We start from the raw sequence: 22189 nt of genomic DNA, 5'->3' as shown, positions 1-22189 counted from the left end.
TCATTCTGCCTGGAAAGCCTGCCCCTTGTCCCTGTCTGCCTCAACATGCCCTTTCACACAAATCATCCCGGCAGTTTATTTGCAGCAGCCACACCACAGCTCACGCCCTCCCGTCTTTCACATTACCTGATGTCTTAAATCTCCCTTCAAATGTTTCTAAACCGCTGGAGCACCTCTTCACAGACTCCTATTGACGCAAGGCAGGGTTGAGGTTGTGTCAGGTATAATTAATGATGAGACTCATTCCCACCTGTTCCACGTTGTTGACAGACAGTGAATAAAGGCAGTGTTGTTGCTCCCATGATTGATCTAGTGAAGTTAGGACTTGGTTTTGACTCAAGAAATTATAACCTTTTGCCCAGCTCTTCTAAGCCAATGACTTGGAGCTCTAATGCCCTGTATTTATTTATTTTAATAATTCTTCCACCACTCCCAATGAGGCATATTATTTTTATTATCATTGCAACGTTGGTCTGTGGCATATGCACAAACACAGGGACAGAAGTGTAAACAGAACCTTCCTTTCAAGGACAGAAGGGGCAGCCACTGCCACGTCTCCTACAGTTCCTTCTATTTGCAGTGAGTAGGGTCTTACTAGGGCACCACAGGATTAAGCACTGGGAAATGCTTCAAGATAACATGCATGTGGGAAAGAACCATATGCCACATTCTCATTGTGTTCACATAAAAAGCCCCATGTCCATTCTCTCTCTCACTCTATAAAAGGACATGGGATGGCTGACCCTGAAAGTCAGTAAACAAAGGAGGAGACGGGATGGTGACGTGTGGATTGGTGGATATGGCCTTCTCGGGGTGTGTAGAATTTACTTTTCTTTTGAAAAACATGTTTATTTTTGAGTATTTGCCAAGTAAAATGGCTAACTCACTCCTCGCTTCAGTGACTGGCACAGGAAAGGAAGGATAAATGCGTCAGTACTCACCTTCAGTATCCCAATCCAGATGCTACAAAGAGCGAAGAGCTGTAACTTTCCTTTCAAACTTCTCCCTTCTCATTTGCAAATGATCTGGAATAGTGGTACAATTTGGAACAAACAACAAGGAATGAGGTGACTTCAGCTCATACAGGACACAGATGTGTCTTCATTTCCCAGCTGTGAGTGATTTTCCTCCCAATCAGAGGTACAACTGTGAATAGACTGAGCCTGCAATGTGAGCAGGATCCCAGAAGGCTCCCTCAATTCACAGGGCCGTTTACTTCACTCATCCAGCAGCCTCAAATGGTGCTCTTCTTCTCCCTCTGCCAAGCTGTGCTCTCTCCAAATAGCTAAGTAAATGGCCTAGAAATGAATAGGTCTCTGGACTCCTGTGGTTCCATGACCTGTTCTTTCAAAGATTTGAACTTAGAGACAATACAGTCTCCTAGGGCCTCAGGCACCTGGTATCTTTTGCCTATGGAGAAAGGGCAGAACTCTGAGCTTCAGCCAGCAAGATGTAAAATCAGAGGTCAGCAGGAAGTTTGGTAGTTGGCTGGCAAAGTGGACAGGCACTCTGGTTCATTTTAAGCAGTGTCTTGCCCCCTTGTTCTCCCCAGTAACTTCCCACTCATGTCAGAAATCTCACTGGCTATTCTGTCAGCTTGCTTGTGATCCTTCATGACTTTGAATATGGCCTAGCAGCTTGCTTTCTTTCTTTTTAACTGTCAGCACCCAACTGTTTTGAAAAACACATGTCCATGGCTTTTAAGGAGAGATCATTGAGAACAGGGAGGGACCCAAATAGCAAGGGAAGAGATAAGTATAAATTAAGGGCCAGGATGTGCTTTGAAAATCAGAAGTCATGGTATAGTTGTGAGGACTGCTAAAGTCTCCTTCTCGAAGTTGCATCCATAGCAGCCAGGCCAACAAGCTGGAAAAGCTCTGGAAAAGTAAGAGAAGTAGCTTTTCAGACAAAGGCTAGAGCCTCTGTCATAGTTGCACAATTGTTTTGCTTTTCAGCTGATTGGAAAACACTTGTATTTCTGATTCCTATGAACTCACTGAGTCATATGCTTTAAGGTACAATGGACCTGAAAGGTGATATGTAGAACTCTTTGTGCAAATCAGGAAATTGGGGCTCAGAGAAGTTCATTGATTTCCCCAGATTGTCTCTGCAAAGTCAGCCACTGAAAACCATATGTAACAAGCAAGCCATTTTGTGTTTCTCTCTATTTAAGTAAAATGTATGCATTCCTTTATCTTTGATTGCTAATTGAGCAACTACTATGTAGCAGACATAATCTAAGCACTGAGAACACAGAACACAGTGGTTAAGAAAAAAACAAAAACAGATCAAGGCTCTTCTCTCTTAATGTAGATAAATTATCTAGTCACTCACCAATCAGAGCACATTGATGTAGTCTAACAGTTGGTTGGGAATGCAGGATCTTAGACCCTACCCTAGATCTACTAAATCAATATACATTTTTAAACAATATCCCCTGGGATGTCTGTTCATGTTAGAATATATACAGAAATTAATTTTAAAGAGAAATTAGTACATTCAGATCCCCAGTGCTATAAACCTAAAAGTAAGGAAGATAAGTGACATGGAAGGAGGAGAGGCGAGAGGGAGGAGGGGGGGAGAGGAAGAGGGAGAGAAAACTAATATAAATTAGAGGAGCTTTGTCTATGATAACATGAGAAATATGTTATTATAGACTATGCAGGGCTCTGGGGACATTAGAAGCATGTACATTCTCAGTGTGAATGAGATAGGAGGTCTGAAGAATATGCAAAGCACATACAGAACATAGTTCTAATTATTTAGCATATATGAAAAAAGGAAAAGGCTTTGAAAACACTCATAGGCTACAGGGCACATATGTATGTGAAAAGAATACTGTGACTTCATTGTAGTCTGCAATGGCTCTATTCTAGTATGTGCAAATTTCCTGCAAATAGAGGAGAAAGATTAAGAACTCAAATTATTTAAAAGAAAAAATTTAGCCACAGTTGATGCTGTTAGTTGCAGCTATTAAGAATGTGGAGATCACAAGAGTACTTTGTTACAGGCACTCCAGTCCACTCTAGGAACCACAGCAAGACCTGTGTTAAGACCTAGAGCATGAGGGAGAACACACATTTCAAGACGAAATCGCTGAACTGAAACCTGTTTGCAAGCTAGAATCGGGGATGTGTATGGATTAGCAAGCATTCCCCAAAGTCAGGGCATTTTCAGAATGAGCGTGTGGAATTCAGACTGATGGTGAAGTGAAACTGCCTACGATACACATTCTACTCCTGCCTCCCTTCAGGACCTGGACAAGTCACTGCCCTCACCTTTCTAGAGGCAGCACACACTCCCATATTACAAGGGAAGTGTCAAGTATAAATTAAGAATCAGTAACGTGCTCGGAAATGAGAAGTCACAGTGTACCTATGAGGACTGCCGAAAAAAAGTCTCCTTCTCTGAGTTGCAGTCATGGCAGCCAGGTCAAAGAGCTGGAAACTCTCTGCTTATCCAATCTTGTGGCATCAAGATATGCTGGTATGTCTGCCAACCTTGGGTTGTGTCAAGTGCTGAAGTGTTTCTGAGACAGGTGCAGCACTTTCAGTATAATAGAGTCCCCTAGATAGAGCCATCTTCTCTGTAAAAGGTAAGATGAAGGGAGACAAAATGGGTATGTGAATTAAATTTGCAAGTCACAAAATAGTTACAATATATAGATTTTTACTCATGTATCAAGTAACACTTTTTCTTTTCTTTTTTTGTGTGTGGTGTTTCTGTGTATATTCATGTTTATATACATGTGTGTGTGTGGTGTTTCTGTGTGTATGCATGTTCATGTGTGTATGGGTGTGTTCACTCTGAAGGGAAGCTCATCCAGACTCAAGCAGTCCTCAGGGCTGGAGGTGGCTCAGAAGTTAAGAGCACTTCCCTGCCTTCCAGAGGACCTGAGTTCAGTTCCCAGCACCCACAGTGGGCAGCTTACAACTACCTGTAACTTGCACCATGGGTTATGTCATCCTTTGACATGGAACACACATAGCATACACACACACAAGTATGAATAAAAACAAATCTAAACGACAACAAGAAACTCAGGAAGATCTAAAAGGAGGCAATTTGTTGCAGCAAGTTACTACCACATGCACAAGGCCCTTCCTCACCAAGGTCATGCAAGCAGTGAGGGATGACGAGGAGACTCTGACCTATGGAGCTAACTGAGCACTGCACTAGAGCAAAGAACTCCAGGATTCCAGCCTTCATGAGCTCTTGCACATGTTGGGATGGGCTTTCAGTGATGTAGCTGCACATGTATGTGTGTGTGTTTCTATAGGTTGGAGGTTGATGCTAAGAGTTTTTCTTGGCCATTTCTTGACTCATTCATTGAGTCAGGCTCTATCAATTGATGCTCAGTGGTCACCAGGAAGGGTAGTCTCCCAAGGTATCTTGCTCTGGGGAGCCCATCTCTACATTTTGAGCACTGGCTACACTCTATATGTAGCATTTACATGACTTATCTGGACACTAGTCCCCATCCCTGCTGCCTGTCAGTAAGTCTTCATCTGTTGCACCTTCTCCCTCACCCCATAACATGTTTTTTCTTTCAGGATCTGGCACTGATATGGAAAAATCTCCAGAAAGAACCAAACAGAGTCTTTGTTGTTAGTGAGATGACAATCTAGGATGTATATGTTAGGGAGGAAGGAAGGAAGGAAGGAAGGAAGGAAGGAAGGAAGGAAGCAAGGAAGGAAGCAAGGAAGGAAGGAAAGAAGGGAGAGAGGGAGAGATTCAAATGCAAAGCCCTATGTGGAAAAAAAATGTAGGAAATGGAATTATAAATGATTTTTCTTTCAAAAAAGTCTTACCTCTTAGAAACACTTCTGAGGGAAGTGGTATAGTGAATGCCAAGTAGTGAGAAGGCTGAGAAGAGGATGGACCTCACATGTGGAGAAACAGGCTGAGTATGCAATAGGACAGGAGCACACAAGCAGTCCTTGATGGATGGGCTGGCCAGTTTGGCTAGGAGAAACCTTGTGTCTGGGCTCAAGCATGACATGAGAGATCAAACTGGTAGAGGTGATGTGAGGACAAGACCATGGACGCCTTTTGGTGCTGTCTTTCTTCGATAGAAATAGAACCCCCTGAAAGCTTGTCAGCAGGCATGTGGTATGACTCAGGGCTTCTCAATGGAAGCAGGGGTGTGGTATGACTCAGGGCTGATGGATGGAAGCAGGGGTGTGGTATGAGTCAGGGCTTCTCAATGGAAGATGAGTGTGGCAGCTGTTGGCTATGCAATCATGTTCAGAGAGGCTGGGATAGGAGAGATAATTAAAAAACAAACACAGTGGCTGAGAAGCAGAGAATTACATCTTTAAGCAGTGTTGAATGTGTAGTGATTGACAGGGCACACAAATATAAACAAAAGTGGTGTCAAAGCATGGCAGTTAGATTTGGGGAATAATAAGAAGAAAGTTCTTCTTATTAAATCTAATATGGCTTGGATCTTCAGCCCATGTAAAAACCCCTGGGAGAGCCCACTAGGTGGAAGTACTTAGTTTATTTTATGAAAGTCATGACACTATAAGACAGCTAATATTGATAGACATTATTTCAACATTCCACATATTTACAAATATTCTAAGTATATCTTCTGAATGATTTTTTTAGGAAAAAATAACACCATTTTAGAGCTGTAAATGCAGAAACTATGCCTCAAAGGGTAAAGTCTCTTGGCAAAGGTAGCAGAATCTCCGTTCAAGAGAAATTGAGCCAATAGTGGTTGCCATGCCTACAATCCCAGCACTTGAGCCTGAGGTGAGTGTGTTCCTCAGAGTTCAAGACTCACCTTGACTTCAGGTTTAGGCTAGCCTGGCCTACATAGTGAGTACCATGCCAGTCTGGGCTATAGAATGAGATCCTGCCTGAAAACAGTAACAAAAAAATTACCAAAACATTGCAAAAATCTAGGAGGCAGTTGGACAAAAGAAACTTAAAACTGAAGAGCCAGGCACAATCCACAGACCTGCCTTTCTAGCTGGGATCAATAAGAAGATGAATTTGTTCCCATCTTTAACATTGTATAGATCTGTGCCGTGTTTCTGCAAAATCTTGCAATGTCTATAGAATACCGAGACAATTTTCCCACAGTCATTTCTAACGGGTACTGTATTACTTTTCTAGTGTCCTGATAAAATGCTGACTAAAAGCAACAAGTTTATTTCATCTACAACTCTCAAATCACACTGCATCTTTAAAGGAAGTTGGGGTAGAAACTCAAGGCAGGAAAATGGCTGGAGGCAGGAACTGAAACATAAGCCATGGATAAACACTGCTTACTGACTAATTCCTTAAGGCTTGGTTAGCCTGCTGCCTTGCACAACCCAAGACCACCTGTCTAAGAGTGGCACTGCCCTGAGTGGGCTGGGCCCTCCCATGTCAATCATAAATCCAGAAAATAGACTCCTGGTTTGCCTGGAGGCCAGCCTAATGGGAGCATTTTCTCAGCTGAGGGTTCCCCTTCTCATATAACTCTAGTTTGTGTCAAGTTAACAGAACACTATCTAATGCCAGTTCCAATAAGCTCCTTGCATGAGTTCTTCGGTAGCTGTGTTTGCTAATTTACGACATACTCACTAGTCAGAGCCTGCACTGTATTTCAGAAACATATCATAGTTCAGAATTTTCTTGCATTTCCCAAAATACAACCAAGTTTCTACATGGAACCCATATTCAACTTTTTATCGTCCTGACAATGATAACTGGCAGAAATAACTCAAGGAATGAAGGTTTATTTTACTTATGGTTTCTGAGAGTCCCATCCATGATGGTCATGGGAGCATGGCAGCTCATATCATGACACACAGGAATCAGAGAGAGAGAACCCAGAACACTTCTTCCATCTTCCACCACTTCCCAATAATGGCCTCATAGTATGAATCCATTGGGTCACTCATTAGGTCAGAGTTCATGCTTTCATCTCCATACACATTCCTTCACAGACACACACAGAGAGAGATATTTATGAATCTGCTAGGAAATAGATTCTCAATCTAAAAATCTGACAATTGAGGTTAGCCATTAATAAAACCCAGGCCATGCCTTTACAATCAGGAGAAGAATTGAAAACTACAGGTATTCAATGGGCAAAATACAAAACCCCTTTCAATAGGTCTTGCTAAGGGAAAGAAAAGTATATTCACCATACAGTTGATAAGCCTTAGGCTTGAGGCTAAAATTAGCATCCATGTGTTTTAGCCATGTCTTATTTAAGTTATGTATTTGTCAGAAATGGTTAGTACCATGAATCTTAATGAAAGAAAATCTCATATCTATTTCTGAGTAAGGTTTTCTTCTGCCATTCTTTTGAACTCAGTCGTGCTCTTTAGAAGCTTGTCTCTGACCATGGCCTGTCTGTATCTCTACTCTGCCATCTATTTTCTATATGTATCTGAAATTTATAATTGCGCTTCACAGTTTGCTTTAATTAACAGTTACTGGTTCAAATGGCCCAGTGATAAAACAAATGCATGCATTTCCAAGAATAATAACTTGCATACTTCTCTGAGGCATCCAAAGTGGCAGACTGTCACTTCATAGGACTTTTTCATTTCCCCAAACTTGTAGTAAAGTCAACTCATTGTTTCTTTGGGCTCCTGAGCACCAAGCAATTTATTTTTCATGCTCATTCTGTCCTCATATGGCTCTTTCTTGTGCTCACTGAAGCCCTACAGCCTACTCCAGCATCATTCTTTTTAAAATAAGCAATTATAGCATCTCCAGGTGTGGGTATCATCAAAGCAATGATCTCATTGTCCACCACACATTTGGAGCAGTTTTGACCTCTCGTAACTTCAGGTTGAGACTGGGGAAATGAGTCCTGCGTGGAGGCTTATGTCAAATTCATTTTAGGAGATAGGCTGGCCTTCTCATTCTGAGGGGCAACATCCGTCTCTCCAGCTGTGTAAGCTAGTCACACTTTACATCTCCCTCTTCCTCATGCTCCATATCTAATACTGTGCATGTCCTGAAATTTTATTTCAGGATTTATTCTTCCTGACTTTATTCCAGAACTTATCTAATTTTGTCTGTCCCAGGACTTTTTCCAGTAACCCCACTAACACCCATCTCTCTTCTCTGCCTGTAATGACTGCGGCTTCCTAATTAGCTTGCACATCAAGTAAACCCCAGGCTTAAACCCTGTAATAGCTTTCCCTATTATTTGGTGTTTTATTAAAACACCAAAATTCTTAAGTTGTCTCTCAAAACCCTGTGTGTTCCACTCCTGTTACTTCTCCTGACTTTCTCTGGCTAAAAGATGAGCCGTCCATCAAACCTACTTCCCCTCTGTCCCAATTCTTGTCTCTGATTTCTTAATTCAAGGACTAATTCAACAAAACGGCCTTCCTGACCATCCCTTACCCCCCACCCTTCCTCCTTTCTCCTCCTTCTCTGTCTTTCTCTCCATCCCTCTCTCCCAGTTTAGAAGATATACCTATCTGTTTAGTAATTCAGATTTTGTAACAGTATATGAGAAGTGGAAAAGACAAAGAACAGAAACCAAGACATTGCATCCATTAAATTCCAAAGTTAGTTTTCCATTATTGCCATAGTTCTATATTTCCCATAGTAAGTGGGAACTTATTACTGGAAGTAATTTAATTCAATGGGATATCATAAAATATTAGTTACTGTATTTTACTACAAATCACTCACAAATTTGTTTTGCTAAATTACTGTTTTACAATATTATGTAACTGAGTTAATGCATCTTCCTTTAATTATTGTGCTTAAGTGTATCTTAAACCTATCTCCCCTTGAGTTGATCTTCAATAGTGAGTTTCATAGTGGATTTTATAGGTACTATATATTAACCAACTCCAAGTGTTATTAGGAACTCAGGGAAATCTTAGGAGATGCACATGGAACACATGTCCAAATGTTATCTGTTGCCGGTACATGTCCTTGATATAGCTGACAATAACTGAAAGCTGTGTACTTCATAGCCATAGCCATAGCTCCGTGAAGAACTGGGCTGAAATTTTTTTCCTGAACAAATCTATTTTATTATTATTATTATTATTATTATTATTATTATTATTATTATTATTATTATTTTATTAGTTCAAATTAGGAACAAGCTTGCTTCAGATGGCAATCCCTTCTCCCTCTCCCTCCCCACCCCCCCAACATCCCACCTGCCCCTAGCCATCCCCCCTCCACTCCCGAGGCAGGGTAAGGCCCTCAAATGGGGCTCCCCAAAGTCTACCACATCATCCTGGGCCAGGCCTAGGCCCTTCCCCATGTGTCCAGGTCAAGAGAGCATCCCTTCACATGGGATCGACTCTCAAAATCCCTTCTTTTTTTTTTTAAGACCTTACATATTTAATACAGTGCGTTACCCCTGTACAAATGGAAAAAAAATTAAGTTCAACATTTCTATAACAATATGGCTGTTAATTTTTGTACAATGCCAACTGAATGAGGTAAACTGGGATACTTTTTTCCAAAGTTGACATGGGCTGAATTTTTTATCAGGTGTAGTTTGTTAGAAATTGCAAACTGAGCTCTTCAGGCAAATCAGTTGTCAGTCACAGTAACTTTATAATCTGAATGTGTTTTATGCTTTCTCAGGACAAAGTAATCACAAAATCCAAAAAGCACACTCTTACAAGTGTGAAAAGGGCAATTTCACAGTTGTGTTTTGGTTTCTGCTGTTATAATGCAGGCTTTAGACAGAGTTTCTTACTGTTTAGATTTGCTGTTGAACTTTTAGTGGAATAAACAATGTCAGCATAGCTTCAGTTATAGGAAGGAAGAATTTCCTAAGATGCCACAAGCATTTGATACCCCAAAATGTCTTTTAAAGGCCTACTTACTTATCAACTCTTAAAGACCCTTTATCTTCTAAAAACAGATTCTTAGGAGAGTTACTTTTCTTGTGATTCAGCTATTTCTACACAAACATCACATAGGAGGTTTTAATTATTTAACTCCTTATTCTTACTGATATGACTACTGACAGTATTTGAGGTATGGGAATAGATTCAACAGTGAAGTTAAGAAAGATTCAGGTAAATGAATCCAAATCAGGGCTCATAGTAAATTCGTCTATAATCTCAAGAAGCAGTTTACCATAGAATACTCTTGAGATTCTTAAAAGTTAGCACAGTAAGAATACTAACAACACCAAGTACTGACCAAATTTTGCACCAAGACCCTCTGTGGTGGTGATGTGAAATCGTGTACCTGCTGGGAAAGCTGTTTGGAGGCAGTATCTCTTTTCTGTTTGCTGTGTGGGGGTGGTTTGAATGAGAATGGCTGGTGTGGACCAGGGAGTAGAATGCGGTGGTTTAAATGAGAGTGTCCCCCATAGGATTAGGTATTTGAATGTGTGGTCCCAGTAGGAGGAATTTGAAGTAAAGAACAGATTAGGAGGTCTGTCCTCATAGGAGTAGGTGTGGCTTTGTTGGAGGAGGTGTGTTACTGGGGGGTGACCTTTGGAATTTCATAAGCCTGCACAAGGCCCAGTCTTACTTTCTTTTCCTGCTGCCAGGAGACCAGTATATAAGCTCTTAGCTACTGCCCAACACCATGCCTGTCTGCTTCCATGCTCTCCACCATGATGGTTGAGGACTAACCCTGTGAAACTGTCAGCAAGCCGCCAAATATATGATTTCTTCTCTATGCTGCCTTAGTCATGGTGTCTCTCTCACATCAACTGAACAATAACTAAGACACCATAGCACTGGGGATTGAACCTACATGTATGAGGTATATGAGGTAAACACCCTCTCACTGAACTTCATTACCAGGCCTTTTTATTTCCACAAGGTATGAAGTTGGCCTTGAACTCAGCTTAGACAGGCCTTGAACTTTTGACCCTCTTGCCTTAGCTTCTTGAATAGCAGAGATGACAGGCCTGTGCTACTGGGCCTGGTGGCACTATCTAATAAAGTTAAATGTATACTACTTATGACTGAGCAATTCCACTCCTAGTATTACTTAAAAGAGATGACATGTATCTATTTAATGGCTTGCAAAAGAATGTCTACAATACCTTTTTTTCCATATTAACCCCAAATTGGAAAAAAATGAAATCCCCACAAGCTGGTGAAGGAATAAGTAGGTTATGTTATATTCAGACAGTAGAATTCTACTCATCAAGTGTATGTAGGAATGAGTTGCTGATAAGCAAGCAAGTGCATGATTCTTAATATCATGATGTTTAAAGCACTGATTCTCAACCCCCCTAGCATTACAAACCCTTTAATACACTGACTCATGTTATGGGAACCTTCACCCATAAAACTATTTACATTACTACTTTATAGCTATAATTTTGCTACTGTTATGAATTGTAATATAGATATCTGTGTTTTCCAATGGTCTTAGGTGATCCCTGTGAAAGGGTCATTTGGCCCCAAAGGAAGTCACAACCTATAGGTTAAAAACTTCTAGTTTAAAGAAGGAGACACAATGCAATTAAACCAGTGATCCTACTTGCATAGAGCCCAAGTAAATGCAAAATATGCTTTTGTGGTTGGAAACAAGTTATCAGTTAGATGTGGACTGCAAGGGGGGTTGATAGAAAAAGAACACAGAGGAATCTTTCTGGGCAGATGAAACGACTATACATAGTCTGGGTGCTGATCATGTGGTCACATATGGTTGTAGAATTGCAAGGCAGGATATACTTAATATCTGTATTATCTAGGGTTTTGGAATGTAGTTTTTGGCAGGGCACTTGCCTAGCATGCTCTAAGACCTTGGGCTCAAGTTTGTGCTTTCCTCGAAACTTTTGCATTGTCTTTTTGTTAGGTATATATCAGTAAAGTGCTATTGGTCTGAAAAAAAACTCTTCCTGATTTCCTACTTGACAATATTAATACTATCTTGATTTTTCTCCATTAGTTCTGAAATTAAATTCAAATTTGACAAGATCTTATGCATATGAAACCAGTAGGCTGTGCATATTCCTATTGAGTGATGTGTCTAGGGACTTAAAGCAAATGTCAAACCTTTAAAACCATTCCCAAGGATTGATACTGTGGATTGGGTTCCAGGCCAAGCAGTCATCCATAATGCACACAACTGGGTTCCATCCCTAGAACCACAGATTAAACAAAACCTACTTACTCCATTTTATCTAAACCACCTGATGGGGCATTGATAAATTTTTGTCATTTGATATTCCTTGCTGTTGGCTTGAGAAGTAGTTTTCAAAACTATGTTTTCCCATGCAGAATATCCAAGGTTCTCTTTGCCTGTGTCTCTAACTCTTGTGTTTAATATCAACTAATTTTTTAGAGCTTGGGAAAGGCAAACTGATCATAGTGCAGGAGGAAACAAAGATGTGGACAAGGTGAACCTCAGTACATGTAAGGAATGCTGAGGGCACTAGCACTAAAATCCATTAACTTAGAAAGAATTTTCCAATCTTGGGGCTAACCTACATACTTTAATTATTACCCAATGGGTCTTTGCAGAGGTAGGCTGCCCAACCTACCAATAGACACAGTCACTTATTAAACTTCTTTTCATTTAAAAATCACTCCTGTGACTCAGTGTCTCTTTCATGCAATTTCAATCAAGCCTAACGTTATTTAAAAGTTTCTTTGTGAAAATAGTGTGCTTTTATGAAATAGAGAAAATTGGCTCAATCTTTACTGATAAGAATTTCTAGCCTGTCAGTGACTGATTATTTGGGGCAGACATGGAAATTATAGTCTATTCTCCAACTCAAACCTTTTCAGATGATTTTGATGAAGCCCTGACACCCAAATTGCTGCTGTAACATTTATGATAAGAGCACATGCCATATTCTCCCCGACACACACACAGGCAACACCTTATTATTAAGCTGAATATCTGACTTGCTTTGTATTTGTCACATTTATATGAAACACTTAGCAGGCATTAGAGAGAAATAGAGTTTTACAAGAAATACATGGAGAATCATGACCTTTCCAGAAAAGACTTAGGGTCAGCTATGGGCTAGAAAATGTTTCTTTAGAGATGTGATGCTGAAACCATAAAAATCCCAAGCCCTGTTCCACATTGAATGATGTGAAGCATTCTAGCCTGTGGTGCAGATAGCCTTAGTCTTTGAGTTTTTGAGTATGCCTTTGGTCTGGGAGATGGTGTGGATGGCTATGTTAGTTACTTGTCTAATAATGTAACAAAATATCAGGACAAAGACAACTTGTAAAAGAAAATATGTAATTGTGCTTATAATTTTGAAGATTTAAAGTACATGATGGCAGAGCATCTGAGAGCTTACACCTTGATCTCTAAGCAGAAGACAGAGCTAACTAAGAATGCTGGGCTTTTGAAACCTCAAAGCCCACCCCCAGTGGCATACCCTCCTCTAATAAGGCCACATGATGGGAATGTCCTTCTGTATGCTGTGACTATTTGTTTCTCTTATTGACTGATGAAATAAAGCTGTTTCAACCAATGAACAGGCAGAATTTATCTAGGTGGGAATTCCAAACAAAGAGGCAGGGAGAAGGAAGATAAGAAGGAGCTGCCATGCAGCCTCTAAGAAGTCAGGAGACTGGGGCATCACCAGCAAGCCAAAGCCATGTGGTAATACTCATATTAATAGTAATGGGTTAATAATTAAGAGAAAGCTAGCCAGTAAGAAGCCTAAGCCAATGGCCAAACAATTGTAAATATATATTAAGTCTCTGAGTAGTTATTTCATAAGCAGCTGCTGGGACCTGGTTAGATAGAGAGAAACTGGTCCAGTGGGAACAAGACTAGATGGAGAAAAGTCTCCATTTACAGCCATACCTCTTAATCCTTCCCAAACAGTTCCACCAATTGGAGACCAAATATTCAAACATGAGCCTATGGAGGCCATTCTCATTCAAAGCCTCACAGTGACCTGGACTTGGGCATTCAGTATGTTGTTCCCAATTCTATTAAATCAGTGGGTGAAAGTAGGGAAAGGAGAGAGAGTGTGACTGGATATTGCCAGAAATGCCTTTTTCATATCAAAGCTTGGATTATAAACTTCACACACCTGACCCTTTTCCTGATCTATTAAGGATATAGGTCTGTACATCCTAATGGCATGAGGGTTAGTGGTCAACTCAGCAAAAATGGTGGAGAAAGAAGCTCTAAAGGCCTGTTCCTCCATGAAAACCCTGATAGAGTGAGCAACAAAAATTCTGTAACTGTAAAATTATGTGAATCATCTGCAGAAGATACAAAAGTTCAGGCAGTTAAGCATATGCTAAATCAAGAAAAGGTCGTTTTCATGTGGAGGGGGAGCTTTGTGACTGTGGCTACTACTTTTCTTATTATTGTGACCAAACACCCATCAAGCAGGGTTGTTTGGGCACAGTGTTCAGGAATACTGCCCATCTCACCATGGAGCTGTGGTAGTGGGGCCCACTTCAGCTTGATATCCATGGATGTTGATTCCTCACGTCACAGGGGACCATGAGACAGAGTGCTCAATGTTACCATTCAGTTGGCTTTCTCCCCTTCTCCTTTCTATGTTCTGGGACCTCAGAACATGTGATGGTGCTACACACATTCAGAACAGGTCTTTGCCCTCAGTTGATTCTCTCTGGAAAGACTCATGTGGCTACACTGAAGTTATCTGACTCCAACTCAGCAGCCAAATTTAAGCACAGTGACATTTTCACTTAGCCTAGCCATATACCACCCCAGTGTGGCAGCACTATTAAACATGGAAACTGTATCCCTGATGAGAGTTCTTTACTCTGGTGCCCTCACAGAACAGGCTTCATTACCAAGGAGTAATTTGCCCTTGTACTTATGCTTTCTATATTTATGATTGTGAGCCTAGCCTTTAATGTCTGAGCCATCTCTCCAGCCCTAGTTGTGCTTTCTAGAAGGAGTAACAGAAGTTTCTTGACTCCCACCAAATCAAACTGATGTATAAAATATTCCTGAAAAACTCTGAGAGTTAAATAAATAAGCTACCTAGAGCAAAAGATGACAGTTGGTAGAAATAATAGGCACTCATAAATCCTGAGAGAGGTTTAGAAGAGGATTGCTTTAGGAATAATGACTCTGAAGACATACTTCTATGTAATGAGAAATCTACAATTATGCAGATTGTCCCAGGTAGGACCGATACTTAAAAATTCTAAGCATTTTCTTGCATCTTAACTCACCAGTATATAACGATAAGAAATGAAATCTCAAAAACTCAGAATGTTAGGTAGTTCTGCTAAGCAACAACAAAGAGTGCAACAGGAGACAATCTAAAAATGCAGCAAAGAATGTGTGTGTGTGTGTGTGTGTGTGTGTGTGTGTGTGTGTGTGTGTGTGTCGTGTCTTTATGTATGCACAGTTAGGGAAGTTATGTTAAGTTACTACCTAATTCACAAAGTGAATATCCACTTCAGGGGCACACAACATAAAATATAGCTTTCAACAATAGTGGACAATAATGAATGAAGATGTAAATACATCTGTGAAGATTCACAGATGAGCAACAGCATGGGAAAAGGCACAGGTATTAGTTGCTATGGATGAAATGTCAACGTTGACATACCACTGCATGTAGAGCGTATGGATGTCATTGAAAAATAATAGTAAAAACAATAAGAGGTAGTAAGACTTACTTATAATGTAAAAAGATGAAAATCTTTGTTCGTTCCTGGCAGGAATGTGAAATGATACAGCTGCCATGGAAAACAATATTGTGGGTTTTCAGTTTTTAATCCAGCAAGTCTACTTCTGGGAATATACACCTAAACAATTGAAAACAGGGGCTGTGACATGTTTTCTCTTCCCTGTTTATAAATAACTATTCACAATAGTCAAAAGATGAAAATAACCAAAATTTGTATCAGTGGGTTCACATATGAACAGGATGTAATAAGTACACCAAATGGAATATTATTGACCCTTTAAAAGGTAAAGAAAATTGGACACATGCTAGAAAATGGCTAAACCTTGGAAATATTTTATTATTGAAATTAGCAATACAAGAAGGATAAATACCTGTATAACAAATTATAGACATACCTGTATATTTCCAATTATGTGAATATATAGAGTAAGCCCATCCATAGATACCAAAAGAATGACAATTATTAGGCACCAGTTAGAGAGGAAAATAAGGTGTTGATGTTTATGGGACAGTGATGGGAGAAGTCCTTCTGTGTATATGTTTGTCTTATTGGTTGATAAATAAAGCACTGTTGGCCAATAGGAATGCAAGATAAGTGGGGCTAGAGTCGACAAGGATTCTGGGAAATGTGGTAAAGGAGACTCACCATGTGATCACTGGCAAGAGAGGATGCATACCGCCAGCAAAGATAAGTCTTTATAAAATATATAGATAAATGGTTATGGTTGATACTTAAGACAGAGCTGGAAAATGGGAAATCCTAGTCATTGGATTCTATAAGACTCTATGTGTTATTTGGGAGCCCTAATATGGCAGTGGAAATCAGGCGGTTGGTGGAAAGAGTTATTGTTACAAAATAGCACCCAACATGGGGCTGGAACACACGACCCTGAGATTAAGAGTCTCATGCTCTACCGACTGAGCTATCTGGGCAGGAGATAGAAAAGACAAACATATACACAGAAGGACTTCCCCCATCAGGACAGGGTTTCAGTTTGGGATGAGTAAGTTCAATAACTAGGTGGCAGCGATGCCTAGAAAATACAACATTGTAATTTTACTTAATGTCACTGAACTGTACTCCTCCAATAGAAAATTTATGATATGTAGGTTAATAAAAAATGTTTAGAAAATCACTAAACAGACTCCATCCCACAGCAGACAGAAATAGCAAACCTAAGGACTAGAGTGATGGTGAGTCTGCAATTACCACGTAATGTTCAACAGGTCCCATTTTCAACAATAGTGAAATGAGGCATGAAATGAAACAAGAGAAATAGAACTAATCTATGGGAGGAAGGAATTATCAGAAACACATTGGTAAGGGAAACCATGGGCAAAGGATGAAAGGAAATTGGAAAAATAATGTCTTCTTGGCCAGTGGAATTAAACTAGCCCAGAGATAATGTGGTAATGCATCAAAGTATAGAAAGAGTAAGTAGGTTGTGTAGCTCAGAGGTAGAGTACTTGCCTAGCACACATGAAGATCCAGGCTCAGTCCCCAGCCATGAAGGAAAATAGAAGCAGGAAGCAGTAATGTTCCAGTGAGTGGGGAAATGCCCATGAGACTTGACCTGAAGCTAACAAGTTGTCTGACCTGGTTCAGAGAGAATGTTGGTGGGACCTGCAGGAAGGGTTTACCTGCTCATATAACTTTGATGTGATGTCTCCTACACATCTTTTATTTTCTTGTGGTTATGTTACTAGTGGTAAAGGATAAGGAAGCCTCAGGGACAGAGACCAGCTCAAGACCTCTAATCATTATTTCCAGGTTCCCTGTCACTATCAAATAGAGTTCAGAGACAAGAAAAAATAAAGAATTAAGGAAGCCTATTCCAGAGAGAAACTACATACTACAAACTTAAGTAGAAGTGAGAGTTATTTGTGAGTTAAGTGGGGAGGTGGTAGAGAATTCCAAAACATGGCTCAGTATCCTACAATAATAAGGTGTTTGGGTGTGATTTTCTGCTGAGGTAGTTTTGTAAGGCCGGGGATAGGAGACACCATTAAGATGAAACAGACAGAAGGCAGCTATCAGTCCTCTCAGTTGGTGATATTGGTCTTAGCTCCTTCAAAGTGGCCTTGTGTTTTCCCTGAGTTAGTGGTCACATGTCCTATTGTATGAGCTCTGCAGTCACATAGGCTTCTAGCCATTGGTCTGTGGCTTATTGCTTCACAATGCCTATGTGGCCTACCTCAGTTATTGGATATATTCCCCAAGTCTAAAGGAATGAAACTACATTGATAGTTCCTGTCCTGAAGTCTCATATCTTTAACTCAGAATATAATTACAATTCTGTAATTGCATTTTCAACTGGAGTGGGTATGATATCAAACAACAGAGACTTCTTCTGTGACCATGCCTCTAAGGCAATCCAGACATGAAAACACCCCTCTGTGCCTTCATTCCCTGCAGTAAGCACGAGTCTTCAGCAGTGGCATCCTGCAATACATTTTGTCGTAAATTCAAGCAAAAATTCAAGAATCACGTTGAAGGAGATGCTGAGGTAACTCCTAAATTAAAGGATTTTAGACTATTTTGTCTTCCTGGTTACCTTTCCTCCTAGTATTCAGAAACTTGCTGAGATGGCTCAGTGTTCATGAGGATTAAATTTTATTACCAGAAACATTTAGAAAGTGTAGTATATACTATAAATCTGCTTTGATCTCTAAGCTATTAGACTCAAAAAATCATCAATGTAGTTGACTTTAAAGAGATTTAAACCTACAACTAATAGTGACCTTTGCCAGCAATAGTGGTGGTGCAACCCTTTGATTCTAACCGAGGGGCAGAGGAGAGCAGATCTATTTGAGTTCCATGCCAGACACAGTGAGCTCTTGTCTCAAAACAAAGAAACAAAAAGCAAACCTTGGCCTGTGGCACTATTGAACTGAAAAGAGAACTTATCCATTAAGAGCACTGGCTGCTCTTACAGAGATTTGTTTCCAAGCACCTATATGGAAGCTCACAGCTGTGTGTAACTCCAGTTCCAGGAGATTCAACATCCACTTCTGGTTTTTGTGGAAAATGCATGGATATGGTGCCCATATCTACAGGCAAAACACACATATTCATTCATGTATGCATGCATGGCATGCATACAGACATACAGACAGACATATATACATACATACTTTAAAGGCTGTATTAAACAATAGTGTTTTTTCCTATAAAATTGAGAACACTTACTACAAGGATCTCACATGGAATGATAAGTCTTCTCTATCCCATCATTTATAAGGCCGGGTCAAGTTGATGTTCTTGATTACATTGTTTTATTTACTGGGAGACGATGTGCATGTGTTCACTTAATTGTGGTAAGAACACAACTTGTAGGAGTCAGTTCTCTCTTTGCAGCACACGAGTTCTGGGGACATGGAACAATGTCTAGTTAAGACTGCTTGCCTTTCTCCTCTCAGCAGGTCTTAAGAGAAGGAAGCTTAAGAGAAGGAGGGAGTAAAGGGTCCTTGCCAAGTTCATCTGTAGCCTTTTGTGCAAAGGAAGAGCTTCTTGGATAGGACACTGCCTTGAAGACCTGTTCTCAAGCATCCTCCTCATATCTTATGTCTTTGCAAGAGTAGATCTTAACCTTGTCCACACAGTGCTCCTCTCCAGAATTCTGATATGCTTGTGTCAGGATACAGTTTAAGCCCCAAGAGTTGGGGGAACTCCCCATGGCCCCATGGCCCTTGACTGGGGCTGTGTTTCTGAGAGCCATTGCTCTGCAGAGAAGAGAAGCAGTGGTGTGCTGAGGGACTCTGGAGAAGGGAAGGAAGTGCTGTCAGTGGGAGTACTGTTCTGAAAAGCAGTGGGTTAAATGTCCCTGTTGCCTAGTAAATACTAACTGGATGAAGCGATCTCATTCGTTCTGGCTTCATGCTAATGGTTAATGTTTATATGATACCAGCCTACCAGAACATTCTACCTACCAGAATTCTATTACACAGCACATTTATGGACTTAACATGGTTTTCTTTTTGTAACTGAGTGGCATTTTTATGAATTTTTTTCAGATGATTATACATTTATATCATTTACCCTTCCCTTTCCTCTCTTCAAACCCTCCCATATGCCCCTCCTTGCTCTATTTCAAATTCGTTGCCTCTTTTTATTAATATATATATATATTCCATATATATATACATATATATATTCCATATATATATATATATGGAATACACATATTGTGTATTCCAAAATACATAAGTGCACCTGCTCAGTTTTGTACTGTTACTTGTATGTATATTTTCAGAGGTGACCCTTTGGTATTGGAAAATGAATTGGTGTGCTGTTGCTTGGAGAAGACTAATTGTCCTGCTCTCAGCTCTCCTCCATTACCTGTAGTTTTTTGTATAGGGTTGAGGCTTTCTAGGTTTCCCCAGCACACGTTAGCATGTCTATTGATGTTGTCATTGTTCAGCTCATATTTAGCCAGTCAAGTTGGTCAGCCTTTATGGGTGGAACTTCTCAGATTTCTAAGAGACAGCAAACTCCATGAGCCTATGACTTTTGTAATCTTTCTGCCCCCCTCTTGCTCAATGTTTCCTGAGTCTTAGATGCTAGAGTTGTATTATAGTTGTGCCTTTTAGTACTGGGCTCTGTTACTCGTCATTTTGATTGGTTGTGGTTTTCTGTAATGGTCTCCATCTTTTGCAAAGAGAATTTTCATTGATGAGGGATGAGAACCACACCTACCTGTGGGTACAAGGACAAATATTTAGAATGTAGTTAGGACTTATGCTGGTTTAGTAAAGTGGCAGTTGTAGGTTCTCCTCCAAGATCCTTGATGGCATTAATCCAGGGTAATTGGCTAGGTTCCCATACCAAGAATAGTTTCCCTCTTGTTGAGTGAGTCTTTAGTCCAATTAGAGAGCTCTTGATTACCATCAAGAAATGCATGCTATTATTACACCTTTAGGGTTATCATGCCATGCTTGGCATGTTGTAGTTCATAGGTGTCACAGCTGGGTAGAATTACTGGTTGCTTTCCTTTTTTAAAGGCTTGTATGGCACCTTCAGGTATTATGAAAGCTAGTCTTCAGGAATGATGCATTCCTGCCAATTTCAGTTCAGGGACCTCTGGGACCTGTGTCTGAAGTGCATAATGTCTTCAACAATAGTGACTTACCTTACACTTCTGAGGGATGGGGGCATAACCCCAGTTCAGCACAGCCAACTGGAATTTCAAGTCATCTGACAACATGAATTCATATGGGTCAAATCTTGTCATTACTAGTACCTCTTTGAAGAAATTCTAAAGTAATTTCAGATTACTTGTGTGGGTGGCATTTGGGTGATTTACTATTCCTGTCACCACAGCAAGTTATATGCCATGAAAACTACATAATCAAGGGTCGCTTTCAGCCCATCATCTATGAAAAAACTATTACTGAATAATCTAGTGTGCACCCATGTCTTCACTTCCATCATTGACAGCAAGCAAGTCCTTCTTGGTCCTTGTAGGGTGTAAACCCAGGAGGTGCAAAATATGGGAGTTTATACTGCTGACAGCTAACACTTTAAAACGTGTCTGTGCTAGGGGAAATCTCAGGGTAGAGTGTTAGAGTTAATTCACATACATTTAAAAAAAATCAGTATTTGTGCTAGAAATGTCTCACTGGTAGAAAAAGCTTGCTACTCTTCCAGAGAGCCCAAGTTCAGTTCCCATCACGCATGGTGGGTGGCTCACAACCACCTGTAATTGTAGTTTTAGGGGTACCCAACACCTTTTTCGGGCCTTCATGAACACACACACACACACACACACACACACACACACACACACACACACACACGATAACATCCTGAAAATTTAAACAAAGTCAACAACTCAAAACTTTTACCTCCCTGTTTGCTTGCTGCAAGTTAGGCAATTAAAGGATGCCATGAATATTTTAAAACTAGTACTTTCAATTTTTCCAAATATATTTTTATGCCTCAGCTATTTGTGATTTTAGTGTGCTAGTCTAGCTACCTTCCGTCTATCTTCCATCTTCCTGCTGTTAACTCAGGAGTGCCTCCTCGAGATATCACGAGCACCTTCTGAGTGCATAAGAACAGTCTTTAAACACCAAGAACACCCACTTTGTGTGTCAGGTGAGCACATGGCTGAGGCATCCACACGGACTGTCTTCAGCCAGTGATGGGGGGCACACCTCCTCCCAAAGTTGTTCCTAATGAAGAGCTGATACTCTACACCTGCACGGAGTTGGAAAAACGATGCTTCACATCCCTGGGAATGTGGGAGATGCTTCTAGAGAGTAGATGAATATGACTTCCACGATGATCATTATTTAAGTGTTGCCAAATAGACATAACATTCCTGGGGGCACCTTTGAAGCAGGTAGATGGTCAGCTGACTGAATTTCAGCTCTACTTTGCTAAGTTTGTAATCATAGCACTGAATTCCAGGAGTAGACACTGTTAAGTTTCCTAGAAATGTTCCTAATCATATGGCATGAATGTAGTTTGCAACTGGCTGCCATACAGGGCCATGTGTCTATATTACCTACAGGTGGCAATGACTGTTTTCCATTTTCCGGACCTCAGCTACCTACTTATAGCTAGCATGAGAAAATAATTTGTTTCTGATTGTTTAACTTGTGCATCCATGAAATACAAGACCA

The 22189-nt window shown here is 40.3% G+C and overlaps 1 protein-coding gene and 1 long non-coding RNA gene across 7 annotated transcripts in view; one reads left to right on the top strand and one right to left on the bottom strand.

Moving 5' to 3' along the window:
- Positions 1–22189, top strand: part of Plcb1 (phospholipase C beta 1) — a 678981-nt gene that overhangs the window by 365359 nt on the left and 291433 nt on the right. The window lies entirely within an intron of this gene.
- Positions 103–5100, bottom strand: LOC118239093. The gene is made up of 3 exons (XR_004770602.1): positions 4812–5100; positions 942–1025; positions 103–309 (listed from the first exon to the last, which is right to left on the bottom strand). It is a non-coding gene; the product is annotated as an uncharacterized LOC118239093 (long non-coding RNA).

This window comes from Cricetulus griseus, chromosome 6, assembly GCF_003668045.3.
Source record: "Cricetulus griseus strain 17A/GY chromosome 6, alternate assembly CriGri-PICRH-1.0, whole genome shotgun sequence".
Classification (NCBI taxonomy): domain Eukaryota; kingdom Metazoa; phylum Chordata; class Mammalia; order Rodentia; family Cricetidae; genus Cricetulus; species Cricetulus griseus.
The sequence above is the reverse complement of the archived record's forward strand: the minus strand, read 5'-3'. Positions and strand labels throughout refer to the sequence as shown.